Below are 25138 nucleotides of genomic sequence, written 5' to 3'. Positions count from 1 at the left end.
TGATATTTCTACCATAGAGGGAAACAACGTTAACCGATACGTGGACTAGCAGACCGCCACTGTAGGGTTTTGGCTAAAAAAAGGAAGGAATTAAGTGTTTGGGGTTGTTTTCCCAAACAACTCTAGGTAGAAAGACGGACTACATTAGGTGTCCTAGAAGGGTGTATATGGAATTCCAAAGAAAGTGTATTTCGATGTCAAAAAGACAACATGTCACTGGGTGAACGATTTATGATCGAAGGTAGATAATGGATAGTGAAAGATATGGATGATGCCCTAAGGAGAATAAGGAATAATTAGAAGTATGCTCGCCAAGTAATCGCATCCTCGTGCCTACGTATTCTCATCGTGCAATGAGAAAGTCAGAGCAATCGTAGTTCAAAACTACGAGAATAAAAAGAGAAAGAGATGTTTGTCTAAGCAACAGGGACTCACAAGACAAATACTAAAGGAAGGATTGCAGTATTGGAGTGCAAGGAGTATATCACTTGCTGGGGAATCGACAATTCGAGATCGAATCAGGATAGTATCTTGGATCCAAGGGAAGGATAGACTCTTAATCGAAGAGCAAAGTAGGCATTTACCAATACGTGGACTAGCAGGCCGCCACTATAAGGTAAAGCCAAAAATAAAGACTGAATTAAGTGTTTGGGGTTGTTTGCCCAAATAACTCTCGATTGAAGAGATGGACTGTCATTGGGAAGTCCTAAAAGGATAGACAAGGAGTCCAAGGAGAAGTATGACTGATCTCAAAAAGATGGTATAGATTGAATGAATGTATAATGGTTGATTGATAAATAGGGTAGCTCACGAAGAAACTAGGTTCTCCTGCCTACGTATCCTTATAGTGCAATAAGGAAATCAGAGCTTTCGTAGTTCAGCCCACTAGGGCTGAAAAGAAAATTGATTGGAAGCAAGAAGAAATGGATGATTGATATTGAAATGATTAGAATGGAATGATTAATAATTGAACAGAAAGAAGAATGGATAGACTTGATAGTTACTGGATAAGATCGCACTAACTTTCAAGTGGAGGGAGAAAAGTCTTTGTAGTTGTTTCTTGCATGGAAGAGGAAGACCATATCAATCGTTTGATTCGAATTGCACTAAAGTCTATGAATGGAGGTGAATACGATGAGCGCTGGGTCAGACGTCCCATACCCAAAGATACTCAAAATGGGGATAGGAATACTCCAGTCCCACTCCTTCTCCATTACTTAAGGCTCGTATCGTACAACCTGATTCATGATTGATAAGTTGTTGATGTAGTCCTTGCTTTGATTGTATTTTGCCTTTGTAGGGAGAGACTTGTCAATCGTATGGTTATAAGTGTGCTAAAGTCTATGAATAGAGGTGAATACGATGAGCGTTGGGTCATACGTCCCATACCCAAAGATATTCAGAATAGGGGTAGGAATACTCCAGTCTCACTCCTTCTCTATTGCTTAAGGCTCGTGTCACACTCTTCTAACTTTGATTTAACAAGTGTTGAAGTTTCCACCTTTGATGTGCTTGAATAATCCGCTGCCTTGATCGAAGATCTTGAGTTGAGGCCTTGAGCTCCACAGCTTGGAAGAAAAGTCTTATTAAGTGACAAAGGGTCTTTTGGTCACTCAATTTAGACTGTGGGATTATACAAGTTCAAAGCATTTAATCAATCAAAATTGCTTTTGATCAGTTTAACCATGGGTTTTATTTTGTTTGTAGGGAACTAGGTTTAGATCTACTCAAAGTTAGTAATTGTTAGAAACTACCCTAAGGGATCACGCATTAGAAATTGATTGAAAATTCTAAGTTAGAAGTCCTAAGGGAGCATGTGAAAATTGGTCAAAATATTGATTAAAATTCTATGTTAAATCCTAAAATTATAAGGAAATGATTAAAATCTATGTCACATTCTAATCATAAGGGGATCATGTAATTCTATCACAAAATACCAAAAATAAGCCCATAAGGGCAAAATGGTCAATTGTAAAAATGTGTCAAATTCTATGGTCTAAAGTTGATTAACTCCTAATATTGATCTTAACCTAATATTGAGAAGCATCATGATTTTAAATTTAGTTAAGCCTAAATTGTGCCTACTTAAAAAATTCTAGCTAAAACCCTAATTAAATTTCTAATTAGAATTCTAGTTAATATCCTAATTAAATTCTAATGTCCTAACGACTAAGATTTAAAATCTAAATCTAAAAATTATCCTAGTTAAACTAATTATAATAATTAACCTAATCAAAGTGTAAAATCAAAGAAAATAAAGAAAGCAAATAAAATTGGAAAAGGATGTGTAAATGTCAAATGGGGAGTGTGAGTTGAATCATGGTTAATGGGTTGTAAAGTGAGTCCACTGTTGTTTTTGTACAGCCAGCGACATCCAAAAACAGGGGGTGCATGCAGCGAAATTGGACATGGTCCACTTGAGCCCAACGCTAAATCTAAAGGTTCCAAATGAGGGGGTGTATTGGCAGGAACTTGGTGAACTAGCGAAATCGCCAATGGGCATGCTGAAGCCCAATTCCACCTTCTTTTGTAAACCTTTGGGGGGTGCACTAGTGAAAACGGGGTATATTGAGTAAATTACCATGGGCCTCAATGGTTTAGGCTCAACTACACCTCCATGTTGACTTGTACAGGTCAACAGGTTTGAATGAAAACCTGCACGCTCATTCTCTCTCCCTCAATCTCACCGTTCACTCGCCGTGACTCACCGCGTCGGCGGTCGGCGCCGGTGTTGGCTTACAGACTAACTACTACCATCAATAGAAGCACAACGACACGCTATGCACGGATGTGGGGATGAAATCGTGAAACAGTCTCTGTATTGGTCGAATCGGACAGCTAAATGGAGGAATCCTTACTATCTATAAGCTAAATTAAATGGTGCTCGGTGCCAATCAATCCCTAACACTATGGGGCTTCTACTCCCTAACCTAAGTACTACATCTTGATGAGCTCAGACAAGAAAATAACACTGAATGGAAAATGACATACCGGAGAAGATGATCGGAAAATCCACCGGTAAGTTCCCTGAGCTTAATTCTTTCTTCTCCTTCTTCTTTCATCTCTTTCTTCTTCTTCTGAACCAGGACAGTGAAAAGAGGAGGTAGTGGCTTAGCTCAAGCAAAATTGAAGCTTTAAGGTGAAGCTTCAATGGCTTCTTTGAGAGAGAAAATAGAGCTCTGGTGAGGGTGAGGGAAGCGATTGCAAGAGAGAGAGAGAGAGAGTACAAGTTCAAGCGAAAATTCCAAGGGCTGAAAATGTGAGTGATGAGTTTCTTAAATAGAGGCTAGGCTTGGAACTTGTTAGATTTTGAGTGAGGTTAGGAAATATTTAAGGGTGGTTAGGAGTTAGTTAAGGATGACTCACTGAGTAGATAGCAAACTCAGTTAGTTATACATGACTCAGTTAGTTATGATTGATTGTGTTAGTTGGTGAAGAAAACCTTTGATTGGCTGTGCAAGTTATTACTTAAATGGACATGAACTCCAATGCTTGATTGATGACTGGTTGAACAGGTCGTTCCTTTAGCTAGCTTGGTTAATGAACTGTAGGCAATTCTTATATTTTGATGTTATTTGCTTTTCTTATCGTGCTTGTCATTAATTCTGCATGGTGATGAGTTTGTGTTATGCATCCAAGTCATGTCTATAGGTTGCAACATGAGGTAAGCACATGGTGGATGTCTTCCATAATTTCTGTCATGTGGTGTTAGTTGAATTGCCATTATTTTTCCTTTATGAAGCTATCACAACATGGTTGGATGCAGTATACATGCTTTGCTATAGATATGTGTGGGATGTAACAGGGTTGTTCATGATGCCATTCTTTTCTTGCCTGTAACCATGTTTAGATGCTAGTAATCCATTTTGATGTTGCCTTGGTGATTTTTGTGGTCAGGTTGGATGGTGATGAATCAGGAAACTTTCCAATGGACATACAATTGGTGTTGAAGTCCTCTTGCAGGATTTGATCCAATAACTATGTGCATTGCAGGTTTTGAGGTTGGATTCATGTTGCAGCAATGTAATGGATTGGTATGAAATTCTCTGCAGGCCATTTGCTTACATCTGCTGCAGCTAAATTGATTCAGTTGTATTGGTTTATTGGCTTGATAGGTTTAGTAGCAACTTGACATCAGTTTCACGTTGTTGCAGAATATTGTTGTTTAGTGTGTGAACCAATGATTTTTGGTAGGATTTATGATGGATTGGTGTATATATGTTGTGGTCTGCAGGTTGTTGTTGTAACTCTGTTGTGCAGGCCGATGCAAGTTAGTGTAGAATGCTTGCAATGTTAAGTGTGTTGACTGCATTATGGCCTTGGGATGTTGTAGGACATGGTTGCTGGTGATGCTGCAGAAGGCATTGCCTTGGTTCGTGCTGCACCTTGCAATGGTTTTACTGGCAAGATTGAACCAATGTATTGAATTGGTCTGGTTGCATGGTCAAGGGGTGTCAATTGTTGATCCCTTAAGATGGTTTTGTTTTATCAATGTATATTATGCACATCTAGTTTGATTCTTTTCATATGATGCAGGTAAGGCCAAGTCAAGCTAGAAATTATCCAAGGTTTGCATGGTCTCAACTAGCATTGATTTAGCAGGTGGTCATTCCTACCCAATCCATGATGTTGTTTGCAAGTTCATCCTTATGTTGGAGTCATGAATACTGCAGCAGGCTCACCATTGTCTTCAAGTGAAAAATGGCAAAAGCAAGGTGGTCATAACCCTTCTGTTGGACATCTCTGGTGTGATAGTGTACACGTTGTTGGCTGTTGTAAGACCACAGTTGTAGAACGCTTGCCAAAGTGAATTCAATGCCAAGTTCAAGTGAACTGTCTTATCCAAATAACCATTTTAAGTGCATCATATGATCATGTGGTTGTGGTATCTTGTTTGTGGCAATGGTTTTGGTTTGCATCGTGTGTAATGCATAGATGGTTCAACCTATGGCTTGGCATGCTTCATGGTTGTTTCTTTGCATTAGGTCCTGCTGGTTCATGCTCACATCAGGTTTTGGCTTGGATATTGACAACAAACTCATGGCTTTAGTTCATGGCATGTTAGCAACACTTCATGGCTTGGCATTTATGATGGTTATGACTTTGGTCTGTACAGGTTTGGCATTGCAACAGGTTGGTATAGCAGGGCAAATGCAGCAGGATGGAAGTTAATTGGCAAAGCAAAATCTCCAAATGTTCAAGGCATGACCAAGCATGTTGGCATTAAAGTGAAGAAATCAAGTTCAAGTGGTTAAAACAAAGATAACATGGACATGGAGGATAGAATGAGAGTTAGGACTAGTCATTTAGTGATTAGGGATGACCAAGGATCTAGGATTGACTTTGGTCAAAGTTGACCAAAAAGTCAACCGTTGATCAAAAAGTCAACCGTTGACCAAAGTCAACAATTTGTCAAAATTCATTTTTTTGGTGTTTTTCTTGTAAATGGACAATGGATTGATGATTAGGGTGAAAATTTAGGGCATTAGGGTTTTGGGTTGACTTTGGTCAAAGTTGACCAAAAAGTCAATTGTTGACCAAAGTCAACAATTGGTCAAGAATGTCAAACTTTGTATTTTCTTGAGTAGAATCATATATAATGGTTTAGAATGATGTGAAATGGATTGAAATAGCTTGAAAATGATTTGAACTTGGTTCTACAACAAATTTTTCATGACTTGAATGCTTGATTATGACAAAGAACATGACTTGACTGACAACATATGTTAACAAGGCCCTGAGATGAGACCAATAGGTTAGGATTTGATATGACATCCATGAATCAAATGGCATGATTAGCAATGACTTTTACACAAGAAGACTGGTGGTTTGGATGACCAAGACCATAGGTGTATCAACAATCACATAAGCAGTATCATGGCTTTAGGCCAAGACCAATGCCCATAGAAGACCAAAATAGGGTTAGGCCAAACATATTGATAAAAGGTGAAGATTGAGGCGTCATGTATGCACAGTTAGGCCACCAAGTTTATCTGATTCACCATCTCCCAAGTTAGGGTTTCCCTGAGGTTTACCCCTCAAGTAAGTCTTTTGAATCAAGCCATAAGTTCCTGTAGCGGGGTATTCATTACCTTTAGACTTATTGACTAAATCAAAAGTAAATCATACAATTCGAGTCACCACCACACTTCAATTTATCCAAAGGAAAGGTTAGAAAGCGAACAAAAACCGAGAAGTTTTATCAAATCAAAAACTAATAAAAATGTCAGAGATCTGGGTAAGGGGGTTGGTCATGCAATGGGAAGGTTTTAAGCACCCAAAACATCCTAGGTACTCCTAGGGAGCCCTTTTCACAATTTGTTGTAAGGTAGGTTGGTATTTGTGAAAAATTATTTGGGTGCTTACATGATTGGAGAGATGAGAGAAGAATGTACAAATTATTTACAATTTTTGTGTTTGAATGGATAAACCCACTGCCTACGTACCATCTTAAAAAAGATTAGGATCAAAACCTCGTAATTCGGGGTAAAAATCTCAAAACAAGTTGATGAATTGATTGGTCCAAAAGCCTTAAGGTCTTTTGTTATCCAAGGGAAAAAAACTCAACCTAAAACCACAAATCCACCATGTGAGGATAGCTTCAACATGCTAGTGAGGGGTTAACCCTATAATAAGCATGGAAGACTCATTGTCCATCACTAAGGATATAGGTGAGTATTATATCAACCTCAAGGATAACTCAAACCTAATAGCTATGGTTTATGAAAAAGCTTTGGCAAGAAGTGCCCATTGAAACCACAAAAACGATTGAGTGAGTTGTATTTACCAATGAAAAGTATTTACAAAGTATGATCAAATTTGACTTAGAATTCAATTCAAAATAAGTGTTATGAAAAAGAAGTTTGAAAATCAAAAGCATAGTGCTTAGGTTTCTAATTTTGAAAACAAATGTTAATGTTTGCACAAAAGTTTTGGCTTAGGTTAGAGTGGAGGGAAGAAGAAGAATGGCTAAGTCCTAAACATACAAAGATGAAGGAAGAGAAATAAAACCACAAATGGAGTTCCCTTCTTGAGATCATAGTGATGATCCAAGTAGCTCTCATCCTTTGGAATAAGCAAGCTAATAAGCAAATACTCAAGCAATCAAGCACACAATCAAACAAAGCTCCTAGGAATCTTCCAATGGCTTTTGTATCTCTCACTTTGATGCTCATGACAATGGTTCTTCAATTAGGCTCAAATTGGAATCCCTAACACAAGAACGCGCACATCAAAAAGTTCTATAATGCAAACAAAGAATGGACAAGAGTGAGTTTAGAGATTAGGTCCTTTCAAAGTCTTCAACATTAAGCATTCTAAAGGCATGAGGCCTAGTTTCTCTTTGACATTTATAGCATTCTAAAGGCAGGAGGCCTAGTTGCTCTTTGACTCCATTTTTGCATAGGGAATGTCCTAAATTCTAAGTCCTTTTGTCCATTTGCATTTGGTTCACAACAATTAAAACAAAACGCAAGCACAATAGTATATACACAATTATGTGCTCAAGTGAGCAAAAGGAAAATTGCATTAACATAAACATGTGCTCAAGTGAGCAAAGGGCAAAAGCAAATGAATAATTTGTACCAGAATATTAAATTTGCATTAATGTAAAGTGCGAGAATTAAAATTTAGTAGTCAATAATTAGAGTTAGTGTGCCATAAGGCAATTTAGCGCTATTTTAAGCAATCGTAAGTGGACTAATGTAGTAGTCACACCTATCTGAGGCCGGTCAATAAAATATGGGCAACAAACACAATTTAGAGACCTTGACTAGAAAGCCAAGCTCCTACAAATTGCCATGCCAAAAGAAAATGAGAATGATCTTGTATTGATTTAGGCTTTTTGCTTGATTAAGAAGCAACCTATCCTTAATGCAAAGCCATTCACTTGATCTTTGATCAAGATGAATTAGATTTGAATCAAGGAAGGTTAAACCTTCTATACATCAAGGCTAACCACCAATCTTTAACTCATTGATCAAAAAAGAAAAAAGATGAAGAAGAAGATGAACAAGAATGTACATTAATGGAATTCAAATGAAGTAAGTAAAATGCATTGACCAAAGATAGATGGAATCAAGGTCAAACAATAGTAAACAGAAGCAAAATGAAACTTAGAAGTCAAGAAACAAATAAAATATTTTTGGTATTTTTCAAAATTAAAATAATACTTGAATTAAAATAAACAATTAAATGTCAAACTTCAAATCCATTTCAAATCAACTTTGAAACGTCCAAATGGATCATCCTAAGTTCAACAAGGTCAAACAAAGTTTGAAAAAAAATTTCAACATTTTTAGAAACCGGAAACTATTTTTAATCAATTAAAAATGAATAAAAAATAATCTAATTGAACTAAAATCTCAAATAAATCTCAAATCAATTAATAAATTGATGAAAATATTTTTCATAGATCCATCATCATTCAAAGAGGTTAAGAAAATATTTTGGTATTTTTTGAATATCATAAACTATTTAAAATGAATTAAAAATAACCAGAAAAGAGAAAATCCACAAAAAATATCAAATGATAAAATAAAAAATATTAAAAATCATTTCCAGAAACTAGAAATTAGAAGAGAAATAATGCAATTGGTCCCATATTTTTTGGAATTAAAATGAAAGAGTTATGACTTTTTTGAAATAAAATGGAATAAACAAAAATAAAAGGAAATTCAGAAAATGAGAAAAAACCACACGCGTTGGATGAGATCTCATTAATTGACGTGGAGGATCTGATGGCAATGGGATGCGCGCGTACCATAGGCCAAAGTCAATGAGAAACATAAAGAATTAAATAAAGTCATAACAAAGGAAGGTGGAGATTAGATCTGGGAAATAAATCTAATGGCTCAGATTTGATCTGGCGCTGGGACGGTGGTGTACACCACCGTCTTCTCCGGCGAGCTATGCAGATTCCGGCGAGAGTTGCAGACATGGAAACTTAACCAAATGAAGCGATCCTCATATCATTGGAAAGCTAGGGTGATGTACATCACCCCTGTATCATTGGTTTTCACTCTAGATCTCCATGGGAAGAGAAATCAGAGGTGGAAAATAATGGTGTTCAACTTGAACTCAATGGATTTTCAAAATTAAGCACACTATTCAATTGCCTCTGATGAAAGGACTTCAGCCAAACCAACAAATACAAGAAACAAGCAATAATTAGTGTGTTTCGAAGAAAAAAAGTTTGCGCATCAACCTTGGAAATGTGGATCTGTGAAGCACGATTCCTCTCAACTATTGATTGCAGTTTACTCTTGAGGTGAAGATGAAGCAAGGCCAAGGAATTTTAAGTCTAATAATCAACCAATGAAGTTAAAAATTAGATCTAAAATTTTGAAATGAAAGAGAGAATTCATTTAGGTATGGTTATGGATTCAATTGTGCAGCATATCAGGCGCCTTCAGGTTGGAGAATGATGAAGCCAAGCACACTTATTTATAGTGAAAGGCAAGGCAAGGCATGAGAATTATGTGTGCATGAATGAAGAGGGCCTCCATGCATGGGCCTGTACAGGCACATGGAGGGCCCAAATCTGATTGGCTCGGCAAGCTGAGGTCATAACAAGATGAAATGGATGTGCAAATGCAATTGATTTGGAGTGTGCAATCAGTTTTCAAGTGGTTTCCATAAATGCACCAAAATCTTCCCCTCTTCGAAAGTGCCTCTTCCAAAAATAAAACATGGCCTTGTGGGTAATGGTTGGAAAGGTCTTTACATGAGGATCAATTGTTATGTTGAAAAAAACTTCAATTGGAATTGGGAAATTAGTGAAAATTGGTCATAAAGTTCAAGGTGCAAAATATGTGTATGTGAAAATTTTCAACATGGACCAACTTCAAGCCCTTTTGTTTTAATGATGAAAGCTTCAAATGACAAAACCTTCAACACCAAAGTTGTAGATAGTTTCAAGAAAATCAATTTGGACTCAAATTTTGCATCATTTGGATTTTTTATGAGAAAGTTATGGGCACTTGAAGTTGGACTTTTTCATATTTCAATGCCTTTGGTCCAAAGTGACCTATAATGTTTTGCATTATCACATGTATTTATTTTAGGATTATGAAAATTTGTTAAACATAAACAATTAATTAGACATCTTAAAATTTCCAATTCATTTGATCCCACCTCAAAATCATAAAAAAATCAATGAGTTATGTCCTTGGGAAGTTGACCCAAAATTAGGGTTTCAGTAAAAATGACCTATAATGTTTTGAAATGGATGATGACCTTCCAAGCTTCAAATAAATTTTTTATGAACATGAAAGTTGTTCATATAGTTCTTAAGATTATTTTTTATCTTGGGGTCATCTTCATTTGACAAACACATTAAAAGTTAGGTCTTAGTGGATTTCAAAATAGTCAGATGAATTGACTGATCAACTTCTCAAGTCCAAATCTCAAATCTTGATGAATTTATGATTGAGGACATTCAAATAATCTCAAATATGCATGAAATGATGAATTAAATAACTTCCCTTGATTGTATTTGATCATGGGTTGAGGTTGCTTCATGAGCAAGACACAATTGATGAACAGATGAATTAGGGTTTCCTTGGGAAACAAGCCTCAAGCCCCTTTGGTTTGATTTGATAAAATTGACATATTGAGATACTTGGGAGGCATATATGATGTTTGAGAGCTTTGGGTACCATTGTCATGCTTGCTTTCACTTTCATCTGGCCATTTCAATGGGCATAAGGGCCTCCTAGGAGCCTTGAATCTTATGATTGCTCAAGCTACAAAAAAAGGATGTTATTGACATATTTTTGTGCTTTTGGTTAGTAAACAAAGTAAGAAAATCAATAATATATAATTCAAGCATGCTTGGTGACCTCAAACCAACTCACAAGTGTTCCTACCCAAAGGTTAGGAACCAAGATGCTATGATCCTTGAGGCAAGATGCTAATGCAATGTTATGATGCCATGAGGGATCTTAGAGTAAAAATTAGGGTCTTACAGTTCCAACTATCACCCTTCCAGTATGTGAACCTGCATTAGGGTTTTGAAGGCCAAGATAAGGCCTAGGAAACTCCAGGAGATCAGGTCTTGAGGAATTAGGGTTTCACATCCCTCATGCTGGTGACATGGTCCTTGGGGCTTTGATATCCACACAAGCCCTAGATTTGTAAGCCTAAGTTCCTTCTAAATCCATGAGGAGTGATGCATGTGGGTGAATTATGAATGTATGCAAGTGATCTCCTGATCAAGTGATTGGACTAGTAGGTGAGAAAAGGGAAGGGCAAATTTGGGGTACAACAGTTGCCCCTATTTAATCTTCTTGAACCTGAATATCAGAATTGCGGGAGCTTTTCGGGTATTCGAGGTGGAAGGGGATTAAATACCGACGTTCCCGAAATTTTCCTGAACAAGTGATTGAAGTTCTATCACTAGTGTAGGGAAGATGTTATATATGGTGCATGATGTATGCTTATTTTTTATGATGCATGTTTGCTGGCTTATTTGTCATTTGTAGGGATGTGAGTCTTTATTATGATGGGGACTCTGACTCGTCATCGAAAAATAATTGTCGTGAGGTCAATACTGCTATTAAGGAATCTTCGCCTATTAAGGAACACTGAAGTGCTGGAACCAACATGGCATCCCATCCAATTGAGTGTCACAGGTGTTTAAGTGAAACCCTTTTTTGAGTCACTGATCATCTTTCTGGTTTATCGGGTTTTAACAGTAGTGCAAAGTGTTTCTCTTTAGTGTAGCTTTTTATTATTCCCGAAAACTTTAAAACATTATGTGATCAAGACAATTCGATTATTTTGCATACAAAACATAGAATAAAGTGTTTGATGGAATGATGGGATTTTATTGATATAGAATCTATACATATGGTGAGTACAAGGATGCAGACGCCCTTAATGAGGTTGTTGCAAAAATTGAAAATAATTGAAATGGCAATGGGAAATATTTTTGTATGATTTTCTCCATTGATTACAACAATGGCATCATTCTACCATATAACCTGTATCCCCAAAACCTTGCTTCGACTGACGGTAATTGGATCGGTCTTTAACCCTCTGACATCTAGCTTGTAGCGTATGGGCTCAAGGATCATAGTCAATGCCTGTATCCCTATCTTTTTCCTGGACCTTTCAATTCTTTTGGTCCACCAGGATGCTCATTTTTGCCTAAATCGCCCTTTTTGGTTTTCGGCTTAGCGAGCTTCATATGTGTTCCCTAACTTTTGCATGGACAGATCATTTTTTGGTCCACCGGGATAGCCATTTTTGCCTAGATTCACCTGACGGAGGTTAATCTAGCGGGCTTTCATCATTTCTTTTTAGGCATAATATCTTTTGACTATGTCTGCATTCACTGGCGAAGGCAAATCTTCCTCATCCATTGTTGTGAGGATTAGAGACCCACCTAAGAAGGCCTTTTTAACAACGAAAGGTCCATCATAGTTGGGAGCCCATTTGCCTTGCGGATCTGAGTGAATGGCAGAATACCTCTTGAGCACGAGTTCTCCAACGCGGTACGCACGAGGAAGAACCTTCTTGTCAAAAGCTTGTTTGAGACGTCTTTGGTATAGCTGACCATGACAGACGGTCGTCAAACGCTTCTCTTCAATCAGATTCAGCTGGTCATACCGAGATTGAACCCATCCAGCTTCATCAAGATCAACTTCCATGATGACCCTGAGTGAGGGAAACTCGACTTCAATCAGTAGGACAACCTCCATTCCATAAACTAGAGAGTATGGAGTTTCCCCAGTGGATGTGCGGACCGAGGTTTTGTAGCCGTGCAGAGCAAAGGGTAACATCTCATGCCAGTCCTTGTATGTCTTAACCATCTTCTGGATGATTCTCTTGATATTTTTGTTAGATGCTTCTACGGCGTCGTTCATCTTGGGCCGGTATGGTGAAGAGTTGTGGTGCTCGATCTTAAATTCTTCGCACAACTCCCTCATGATAGTGTTGTTGAGGTTACTGGCGTTGTTAGTGATGATCTTGCTAGGTATTCCATAGCGGCAGATTATCTCTTTCTTGATAAACCGGGTAACCACCTATCGAGTGATGTTGGCATACGAAGCAGCTTCGACCCATTTCGTGAAGTAATCAATGGCGACTAGGATGAATCGATGTCCATTGGAAGGTTTGGGCTCTATCATCCTAATCATATCGATGCCCCACATAGAAAAGGGCCATGGAGAAGTTAGAACATTCAATGGAGTTGGTGGCACGAAGATCTTATCACCATATATTTGGCACTTATGGCATCTTTTCACAAAATTGTAGCAATCAACCTCCATGGTCGTCCAATAGTACCCAACCCATAGGATCTTCTTGGCCATAACAGGACCCTTCACATGTACACCCTTGCAGCCCTCATGTATCGATTTTATGGTCGTACTAACTTCGTGTCTATCCACGCATCCGAGCAATACAGAATCATAATTCCTCTTGTATAGTACATCACCGTTTAGGAAGAACTTGGAAGAGAGTCTTCTCAGAGCTTTCTTATCGGTAATGGATATACCCTCGGGATATTGTTGTTTCTCTTGAAATGTTTTTATGTCATAGGACCAAGGCTTATCGTCAGGATCAGCCTCAATTGCTAGACAATGTGTTGGTTCATCTAAGTGGTCAATCTGGATGGATGGTGCTTCATTCTTCCATTTGACTTTGAACATAGACGCTAGCATGGCTAGAGCATCTGCTAACTGATTTTCTTCCCTAGAAATATGGTGAAAGGAGATTTCATCAAAATAGGGTATCAGTTTTCTTATATGCTCTTTATAAGGTATCAACTTGCTATCCCGAGTCTCCCAATCGCCTTTCACCTGACTGATTACCAGAGCTGAATCATCGAATACCTCAAGAATCTTGATTCTCAAATCGATAGTGCAGTCAAAACACAATCTAGCAGTAAAAGGCAGGTGGAAACCAGTTGGAGAAGTAATAAAAACACCTATGCCATGACCTCAAGCATTGGAAGCGTCGTTGTAAGACCCCAATTTTGACCCTAAGATCCCTCATGGCATCATAACAGTGCATTTGCATTTGCCTCAAGGATCATAGCATCTTGGCTCCTTAACCCTAGGGTGGGAACTTTTGTGAGTTGGTTTGAGATCACCAAGCATGCTTGAATTGTATATTATTGCTTTTCTTCTTTTGTTTACTAACCAAAAGCACAAAAATATATCACTAACATCTTTTGTTTTGTAGCTTGAGCAATCATAAGGTCTGAGGCTTCTAGGAGACCCTATGCCCATTGATATGGCCAGGTAGAGATGAAAGCAAGCATTATGATGGTTCCCAAAGCTCTCATTCCTCATATATGCCTCCCAAGTATCTCAATTCATCATTTTTATCAAAGCAAACCAAAAGGCTTAAGGCTTGTTTCCCAAGGAAACCCTAATTCAACTATTCATCAATTGTGCCTTGCCCATGAAGCAACCTCAACCCATGATCAAATACAATCAAGGGAAGTTCTTCCATTCATCATTTCATGCATATTTGAGCTTATTTAAGTGTCCTCAATCATTAACTCATCAGGATTTGAGGCATGGACTTGAGAAGTTGATCAGTTAATTCATCTGACTATCTTGAAGTACACTAGGACCTATCTTTTGATGTGTTTGTTAAATGGATATGACCCCAAGAGAAAAAATGTTCTTAAGGACCATATTAACAACTCTTATGTTCATCAAAAATTTATTTGAATCTTGGAAGGTCATCATCCATTTCAAAACATTATAGGTCATTTTGACTAAAACCCTAATTTTGGGTCAACTTCCCAAGAACATAACTCATTCATTTTTCATGATTTTGAGGTGGGATTAAATGCATTAGAAATTTTAAGATGTCTACTTCATTTGTTATGTTTAACAAATTTTCATGATCCAAAAATAAATACATGTGATAATGCAAAACATTATAGGTCACTTTGGACCAAAGGCATTGATATGTGAAAAAGTCCAACTTCAAGTGCCCATAACTTTCTCATCGAAAACCCAAAATGATGAAAAATTTGAGTCCAAATAGATTGTCTTGAAAATATCTACAACTTTGATGTTGAAGGTTTTGTCATTTGGAGCTTGCATCATTGAAATATAAAGGCTTGAAGTTGACCATTTTTGGAAATTTTCACATACACATGTTTTGCACCTTGCACTTCATGATCAATTTTCACGAATTTTCCAATTCCAAATGAAGTTTTTTTCAACATAACAATTAATCCTCATGTCAAGAGCTTTCCAACCATTACCCATAAGGCTATGTTTTATTTTTGGAAATATCATTTTCAAAGAGAAGAACATTTGGGTGCATTTTTGGAAACTAATTGAAAACACATTACATAAGCTAATTGCATCCATTTTGCACGACCATTCCATCATATTATGATCTCATCTTGCCAAACCAAGAGGAATTGGGCCCTCCATGCGCCTGTACAGGCCCATGCATGGAGGCCCTTTCCATTCATAATTTCATAACCTGAAGGCACCTGTTATGCTGCAAGAATCTCTCCATAGCCTCACTTAAAGGAACTCTCTCTTTCTATTCAAAAATTCAGATCTAAATTTCAACTACATTGGTTGATTTCTAGATCTATAGTTCCTTAACCTTGCTCATCTTCATCCTGAGATCATACTGCAAGCAAAAGCTTTGAAGAATCGTGCTCTCAAGATCCACATTTTATAGGTGGACATCCAAACTTATTTTCTTCGAAACTCTTTGTTTATAGCTTGTTTATTGCATTTACTGGGTTGGCTGAAGTCCTCTCATCAGAGGCAACATAATTGTGCTTTGAATTTTGAAAATCCTTTAAGTTTAAGTTGAACACCATAATTTTCAACCTCTGATTTCTTTTACCATAGAAGTCTAGAGCAGAAATAGATGGCACAGGGTGATGTGCATCACCCCAGCTTTCCATTGCTATATAGATCGTGGCATTTGATGGAGGTTGCCACGTCTGCAACTCTCACCGGCGTTGGAGGTCTCGCCGGAGAAGACGGTGGTGAACACCACCGTCCCAACTCTAGATCGAATCCTGACCACACGATTTTGTTTCCAGATCTAATCTGGACCACTTCTTTTTATGACTTTTTAATGGCAACATGTGGCTCGTTTGACTAGCGTGTTTGGTAGCCGCGCATTTAGATCCGTCTGATGCGCCAGCTCAATTAATGAGCTCTTGATCCAACGCCTCACGCTTTTTCTTATTTTTATTTTCTGATTTTTATTTCCATTTTATTTCTTTTATTCCATTTTATTTCAAAAAATCATATCTCATTCATTATTGGTCCAAAAAATGTGAGACCAATTGCATTATTTCTCTTTTAATTTCTAGTTTCTAAAAATGATTTTTAATATTTTTTATTTTATCATTTGATATTTTTTATGATTTTTCTCTTTTTTGGTTATTTTTAATTCATTTTAAATAGTTTTCAATATCCAAAAAATACAAAAATATTTTCTCAACCTCTTTGAATGATGATGGATCTATGAAAAATATTCTCATCAATTTATTAATTGATTTGAGATTTTAATTCAATTAGGTTATTTTTATGCATTTTTAATTGATTAAAAATAGTTTCTGGTTTCTAAAATTGCTGAAATTTTTTGTCAAACTTTGTTTGACCTTGTTGAACTTAGGATGATCCATTTGGACTTTTTAAAGTCGATTTGAAATGGATTTGAAGTTTGACCTTTAATTGTTTATTTTAATTCAAGTATTATTTTAATTTTGAAAAAATACCAAAAATATTTTATTTGTTTCTTGACTTCTAAGTTTTATTTTGCTTCTGTTTACTAATGTTTGACCTTGATTTCATCTATCTTTGGTCAATGTATGTTGATGATCTCATTTGATTTCCATTAATGCACTTTCTTATTCATCTTCTTCTTCTTCTTCTTTTTCTTTTTTTGATCAATGAGTTAAAGATTGGTGGTTAGTCTTGATGTATGGGAGGTTTAACCTTCCTTGATTCAAATCTAATTCAACTTGATCATGGATCAAGTGAATGGCTTTGCATTAAGGATAGGTTGCTTCCTAATCAAGCAAAGAACCTAAATTAATACAAGATCATTTCTCATCTTCTTTTGGCATGGCAAGTTGTAGGAGCTTGATTCACTAATCAAGATCTCTAACTTGTGTTTGTTGCCTATATTTTATTGACCGGCCTCAAATAGGTGTGACTACTACATTAGTCCACTTACGATTGCTTAACATAGCGCTAAATTGCCTTATGGCACACTAACACTAACCATTAACCATTAACATTTAATTCTTGCACTTTACATTTATGCAATTTACTATTCTTGCACATATTATTCATTTGCTTTTGCCCTTTGCTCATTTGAGCACATGTTTATGTTAATGCAATTTGCCTTTTGCTCACTTGAGCACATAATTGTGTATATATTATTGTGCTTGTGTTTTGTTTTGATTTTTGTGAACCAAATGCAAAATGGACAAAAGGACTTAGATTCTAGGATATTCCCTATGCAAAATGGAGTAAAAAGGCCTTAATGTTGAAGATAAATTGAAAGGACCAAATCTCTAAACTCATTCTTGGCGATTCCTTGTTGACATTATAGAACTTTTTGATGTGTGTGTTCTTTTGCTAGGGATTCCTATTTGAGCCAAAGTGAAGAACCATTGTCATGTGCATCTAAAATAAGAGATACAAGAGCCATTGGAAGATTCCTAAAAGCTTGCTTGATTGATTGGTTGCTTGAGTATATACTTATTTGCTTGCATATTCCAAAGGATGAGAGCTACTTGGATCATCAATATGGTCTCAAGAAGGGAACTCCATTTGTGGTCTTGTTTCTTCTCCCTCATCTCTTGTATGTTTAGGACTTAGCCATTCTTATTCTTCCCTCCACTCTAACCGAAGCCAAAACTTTTGTGCAAACATTAACATTTGTTTTCAAACATTAGAAACCTAAGCATTATGCTTTTGATTTTCAAACTTTCTTTTCATAACACTTATTTTGAATTGAATCTTTAAGTCAACTTTGACCATATTTTGTAAATATTTTTCATTGGTAAATATAACTCATTCAAATGTTTTGTGGTTTCAATGGCCAATTTCTTATCCAAAAAAATTTCATAACCTTTAGCTATTAGGTTTGAGTTATCCTTGAGGTAGATATAATACTCACCTATATCCTTAGTGATGGACAATGAGTCTTCCATGCTTATTATAGGGTTAACCCATCACTAGCATGTTGAAGCTATCCTCATATGGTGAATTTGTGGTTTTAGGTTGAGTTTTCTCCCTTGGATAACAAAAGACCTTAAGGCTTTTGGACCAATCAATTCATCAACTTATTTTGAGATTTTTACCCCGAACTACGAGGTTTTGATCCTGATCTTTTTTAAGGTGGTACGTAGGCAGTGGGTTTATCCATTCAAACACAAAATTATAAATAATTTGTACATTCTTCTCTCATCTCCCCAATCATGTTTGCACAAATAATTTTTCACAAATACCAACCTACCTTACAACAATTGTAAAAAGGGCTCCCTAGGAGTACCTAGGATGTTCTGGGTGCTTAAAACCTTCCCATTGCATAACCAACCCCCTTACCCTAATCTCTGACATTTTTATTAGTTTTTTATTCGATAAAACTTCTCGGTTTTTGTTCGCTTTCTAACCTTTCCTTTGGATAAATAGAAGTGCGGTGGCGACTCGAATTGTATGGTTTACTTTTGATTTAGTCCATAAATCTAAAGGTAACGAATACCCCGCTACAGTTGTCGAACATGAGCGTCCATCGTGATCCTGGTTCAGGGCCTTCCTCAAGGCGTACCTCGAAGCCTGGCATAGTGAAGTCTCCGATAAATATGATGTCTTCATCTGGAAAGTCAAACCTCAATGGATGGTAACCTTCGACAGGTAGGTGAGCGAGATAGTCAGCCAAAACACTCACTTTTATTGCTTTCTGGGTCACGTATTGTATATCGTACTCGGTTAACAACATTTGCCCCCGGGAGATTCTACCAGTAACAACAGGATTTTCGAATATATACTTTATCGAATCCATCTTGGATATCAATAATGTAGTGTGGCAAATCATATATTGTCTCAGGTGTCGGGTAGCCCAAGTCAAAGCACAATAAGTCTTCTCTAAAAGTGAGTATCGGGTATCACATTTAGTGAACTTCTTGCTGAGATAGTAGATAGCATGTTCTTTCTTGCCTGTGTCGTTGTGTTGACCCAAAATGCAACCCATGGATTCATCCAGTACTGTGAGGTACATAATGAGCAGTCTACCGGGAACAGGTGGTATCAAGATTGGTGGTTCTTGCAAGTACTTTTTTATTTTATCAAATGCCGCTTGGCAATCGTTGTTCCGCACAATGGATTGGTTCTTTCTCAACAATTTGAATATCGGTTTGCATGTAGCCGTCAAGTGAGATATGAATCTAGAGATGTAATTAAGTCTCCCAAGGAAGCCTCGAACTTCTTTTTCTGTTTGGGGAGATGGCATTTATTGGATGGCTCGAACTTTGTCGGGATCAACCTCAATACCCTTCTGACTGACTATGAAACCCAAGAGTTTACCGGATCGGACCCCAAAAGTACATTTAGCCGGATTCAGACGCAGTTTAAACTTTTGGAGTTTGACAAACAACTTTCTCAGGTTAACCAGATGATCTTCCACAATTCTGGATTTGGCAATTACGTCGTCCACATAAACCTTAATCTCTTCATGAATCATGTCGTGAAAGAGTGTCACCATGGCGCGCTGATATGTTGCCCCTGCGTTCTTCAAGCTGAATGGCATGTGTAGGTGTTTAATTGGCTGCATTATATGGTAAAACACTAGATGGGTACTAATGTCTTGACTGATGTCATGACATGTATGTGTAACTACAGTGTAGTTACTGCAGGACTAGCTAACACAGGATTCATTGAATGTCAAACTGGATGCTGTGACATTCATACCTGTCAACAGATACTAAGGAATAGAACAGCAGGTGTTCTGTTAGAACTTAGTATTTATTTCCAGTCTGGTTATCAAGGAAAGACCAGACCTGGCATAAGGCCTACTGACTGAATGTCAAACTGGATGTTATGACATTCATCATTGACAGCAGCTACTGAAGATTAGACAGAGTGGTGTTCTGCTATACTTCAGCATGTAACTTAGTTTGTTCTTCAAAAGAATAACAAAACTAACTTAAGGCCAATTGTGTAAATGTTAAGTTGGACACTTTGACATTTATTAATGTAAGCTTTCACTGTAGTATGATCATTTTGATCATGTACAGGTCAGCAAAATTGTACAGTCTGTTTTCTGGAAAAACAGACTCAGCATATGGACCTTGATGTCAAGCTGAATGTCGTGACATTCATGCCTGACAGCATATGCTATATTGTAGGTTGTTCAGTTTTCTGTTTCAGCTTTTTCTCAGGCTATTCTTCAGGAAGTCAACAGCTTAGAGAAAAACCAGGAAATCAACAACCAATCTACATTCAATGAACCTAACAAATAGCCTATTTGTTAGTAACCTAAATGTTGAATTTATGGGAACTTGTGTGACCTTAAATTCAGGAGAATACAGGTGCAAAAGCCCAGGATACTGCAATATAAAAGGAAGGCGTTCCTTCATTCAGTTTTAGGGATTTTGAGGCGTGAAGATTTTGTGTGTCCATCATACTTCACTGCTGTATTTTTGTGAGTCTTGTATTAGACGTATCTTGTAAGCCAAGTCATTATCAAGTAGATGATAGCTTTGGCATAGGGTGTTCATTGAGTTGTAAGTGTTGTGTCACTCAAAGCTTTTAAGCGTGAGTGCTGTGTATCTTAATTAAAGCTGTGAAGCACAATCAAGAGTTGTTTGAAGTGTGACTTCAACTTGTCTTTAATATTGTTTAAAGATAGTAATCACTGAGGTGATTGAGGGGGAGTGAGTAGGAACTCTGATCTTAGGTTAAGATTGAAATTGCATTGGGTAGGGATTAAGTGATAAGTTGTAAACGGGTGAGTTTAGCTTTGAATTGATACTACTAATAGTGGATTTCCTCCCTGGCTTGGTAGCCCCCAGACGTAGGTCATGTTGGACTGAACTGGGTGAACAATTACTTGTGTTATTTATTGCACTTACTGTTAAGTTCTGCATAATCCCTGTCTGTGCAGAATTGGATGTCATAACAACCAGTGTGACATCCAAAGTCTGATAACTAGAATTTCAATTGGCATCAGAGCAGGCACCCTGCCTGTGAACTTCTGGGTGAGATCTAGGGAAGTTACTTTCTAGTACCATGGACAAGGATTTAGGACACTCAAACAGACCACCCATGTTGGATGGCTCTAATTATGATGACTGGAAGCCTCGTATGATAGCCTTCTTAAGGTCTCTAGACAGCAAAGTCTGGAGAGTTGTCAACAAAAGTTGGGAACATCCAATGAGGACAGGTGAAGATGGAGTCAGTGTGCAGATTCCTGAAGAAGAGTGGGACAAGGAGCAAGAGGCATTAGCTCTTGGAAATTCCAAGGCCTTGAATGCATTGTTCAATGGAATCAGCAAGAACATCTTCAGGCTGGTACACCACTGTGAACTAGCTAAGGAAGTTTGGGATACCCTCAAGGTAACTCATGAAGGTACTTCAAAGGTGAAGATGTCCAAACTTCAGATGCTGACCACCAAGTTTGAAAATCTGAGGATGAAAGAGGATGAGACTATTCATGACTTTCACATGAATATTCTTGAAATTGCAAACACCTCTGGTGGACTAGGTGAGAAAATGGCTGAAGAGAAACTTGTAAGAAAGATTCTCAGGTCCTTGCCTAAGAGATTTGCTATGAAGGTCACAGCCATAGAGGAGGCGCAGGACATCTGCAACATGAAGGTGGATGAACTCATTGGTTCCCTCCAAACCTTTGAAATGGGCTTGGGTGAGTATGCTGAGAAGAAGAACAAAAGCATAGCTTTTGTATCTAATGCTGAAGAGGAGTCAGAAGCAGGATATACTGGAGGTGATGAAAGTATATCAGAAGCCTTAGCCATGCTTGGGAGACAGTTCAACAAGTTCGTGAAGATGATTGATCAAAGAGGTAGACCCAATGTCAAGAACATCCCGTCTGACATTAAGAAAAGATCAACTTCTGATGAGAAGTTCAATCACGGCAAGGGAATCCAGTGTCATGGTTGTGAAGGGTATGGACACGTCAGAGCTGAATGCCCTACTTACCTTAAATTGCAAAATAAGGGGCTAGCTATCACATGGTCTGAAGGAGACTCTGAAAGTGAATCTGAAGGAGAATCTGCCAAACATGTCACTGCACTAACCAGTGTTTGTGCCTCTGAAGATGACTCAAGTGCAGATGAACTGACCTTTGATGAACTTGCTGCAGCCTATAAGAAGCTGTGTTCCACCAGTGCAGAAGTGCGTGCACAAGGAGAAAAGCAAAAGAAACTCATCAAGGAACTGGAAGATGAGAGACAGATGCAACTGTCTGTCATAGAGGGTCTAAATGGTGAGATAACCCTGCTGACCTCCAAGCTGAATCAGATGACTAAATCCATCAGAATGATGAATAAGGGAACTGACACCTTGGAGGAGATTCTAAAGGTGGGACAGCAGTCTGGAACCAAATCTGGCCTTGGATTTGGGAAAAGATCCTCAACTGAACACAAACGCCCAAAGGCTAAAGTTCAGAAGTTCAAGCGGAAGTCAAAGCCAATGTCTCAACATCGAGGAACTAGGATGAATGATCATCAGAAGAGGAAATACCAGGAGTGGAGGTGTCACCACTGTGGTAGGCTTGGTCATATAAAAGCCTTCTGCTACTGGATTCATGGTTTCCCTAACCAAGCCTTGCATGTTAAGCCTAAGCATAAAACACATAAGCGCTATGCTTCCATTAAGAAGCAACAATGGTATGCTAGGATAGCACACACTGCTCTAAGGGCTTCTTCCAGAGAAGACTGGTACTTTGACAGTGGATGCTCAAGACACATGACTGGTATGGAAAATCTACTGGTAGATATTCAACCTCACACTACCAGCTATGTGACCTTTGGTGATGGTGCCAAAGGAAAAATAAAAGGTGTGGGCAAACTGGACTGTTCTGGAGTGCCAAAACTGAATAATGTGCTGTTAGTAAGAGGACTAACTGCAAACCTCATCAGCATAAGTCAGCTGTGTGATCAAGGGTTTCATGTTCAGTTTACTAAGGAGCTATGCATTGTGACAAATGGTGACAATCATGAAGTTATGAGAGGAACCAGGTCCAAAGATAACTGCTACCTGTGGGAACCTGAAGTCTCAAACCTTTCCACAACATGCTCCTCAGCCAAGGAAGAACAGGATGTGAAGTTGTGGCATAGACGTCTTGGACATCTCCACTTACGGGGAATGAAGAAGATAATATCCAAGGAAGCTGTCAGAGGAATTCCAAAGCTCCTGATTGATGAAGGAAGAGTCTGTGGAGAATGCCAGGTGGGCAAGCAAACCAAGATGTCACATCCAAAGCTGGGACATCCCACAACCTCCAGAGTTCTGGAACTGTTGCACATGGACCTAATGGGACCTATGCAGGTTGAAAGTCTTGGTGGGAAGAAATATGCATACGTGGTGGTGGATGACCATTCCAGATACACGTGGATAAGCTTCATCAGAGAGAAGTCAGATACATTTGATGTCTTCAAAGACCTGTGCATAAGACTTCAAAGGGAAAAGGACAGTTGTGTGGTCCGGATTAGAAGTGATCATGGTACGGAGTTCAAGAATTCCAAGTTTGATGAGTTTTGCTCGTCTGAAGGAATAAGTCATGAGTTCTCCTCACCTATAACTCCTCAGCAGAATGGAATAGTTGAAAGAAAAAATAGAACTATTCAAGAATCTGCCAGAGCAATGATTCATGCAAAGAAGCTCCCCATGCACTTCTGGGCAGAAGCAATGAACACCGCATGCTATGTTCACAACAGAGTCACCTTGAGAAAAGGAACCTCCTCCACTCTATATGAAATATGGAAAGGCAGAAAACCCACTGTGAAGTACTTTCATATCTTTGGAAGTAAATGCTACATTCTCACAGATCGTGAACAGAGAAGGAAGCTAGATCCCAAAAGTGATGAAGGTATATTTTTGGGATACTCCACAAACAGCAGAGCCTACAGAGTGTTCAACTACAGGACCAATGTCCTGATGGAATCCATAAATGTCATTGTGGACGATAAAGAGGAAGGAACCGATGTCATGGAGGATGTTGAAACATTCCTTGACAGTTCAACTGACAGTCCAGTCAAGTCTGAAGAAGTACAGGAACCTCCTCCTGAATGTGAAGTAGATGCAACCACCAAAGTGCCATCTATCAGAATTCAGAAAGACCACCCTAAGGATCTTATCATAGGGGATCCCACCAGTGGTGTAACTACCAGGTCAAGAGGAATAAACTCAAATTCCTGCTTTGTATCCAAGGTTGAACCAAAGAATGTGAAGGAAGCCCTGACTGATGAATACTGGATCACTGCCATGCAAGAGGAACTTGAGCAGTTCAAAAGGAATGAAGTCTGGGAGCTAGTTCCAAGACCTGAAGGGACCAACATCATTGGTACCAAGTGGATCTACAAAAACAAGTCTGATGAGAAAGGAGTAATTACTAGGAATAAAGCAAGACTAGTAGCTCAAGGATACACTCAAGTTGAAGGGGTAGATTTTGATGAGACATTTGCTCCTGTGGCTAGGCTTGAGTCCATCAGATTGCTGTTGGGGGTAGCATGCATCCTGAAGTTTAAGCTATTCCAAATGGATGTGAAGAGTGCATTCTTGAATGGCTACCTGAATGAAGAAGTCTATGTGGAACAACCTAAAGGGTTCTGTGATCCTAACCAACCTGAGCATGTATACAAGTTGAGGAAAGCCTTGTATGGGTTGAAACAAGCACCTAGAGCATGGTATGAAAGGTTAACCGAATTTCTGACCTCAAATGGATACAGAAAGGGTGGCATAGATAAAACCTTGTTTGTGAAGGATGAAGAAGGCAAAATCATGATAGCTCAAATCTATGTTGATGATATAGTCTTTGGTGGAATGTCAGAACAAATGGTTCAAAAATTTGTTCACCAAATGCAGTCTGAGTTTGAAATGAGTCTAGTGGGAGAACTGACCTATTTCCTTGGAATGCAAGTAAACCAAATGGAGGACTCTAT

The sequence above is a fragment of the Lathyrus oleraceus genome, chromosome 1 (assembly GCF_024323335.1).
Source record: "Lathyrus oleraceus cultivar Zhongwan6 chromosome 1, CAAS_Psat_ZW6_1.0, whole genome shotgun sequence".
NCBI lineage: Eukaryota > Viridiplantae > Streptophyta > Magnoliopsida > Fabales > Fabaceae > Lathyrus > Lathyrus oleraceus.
The sequence above is the reverse complement of the archived record's forward strand: the minus strand, read 5'-3'. Positions refer to the sequence as shown.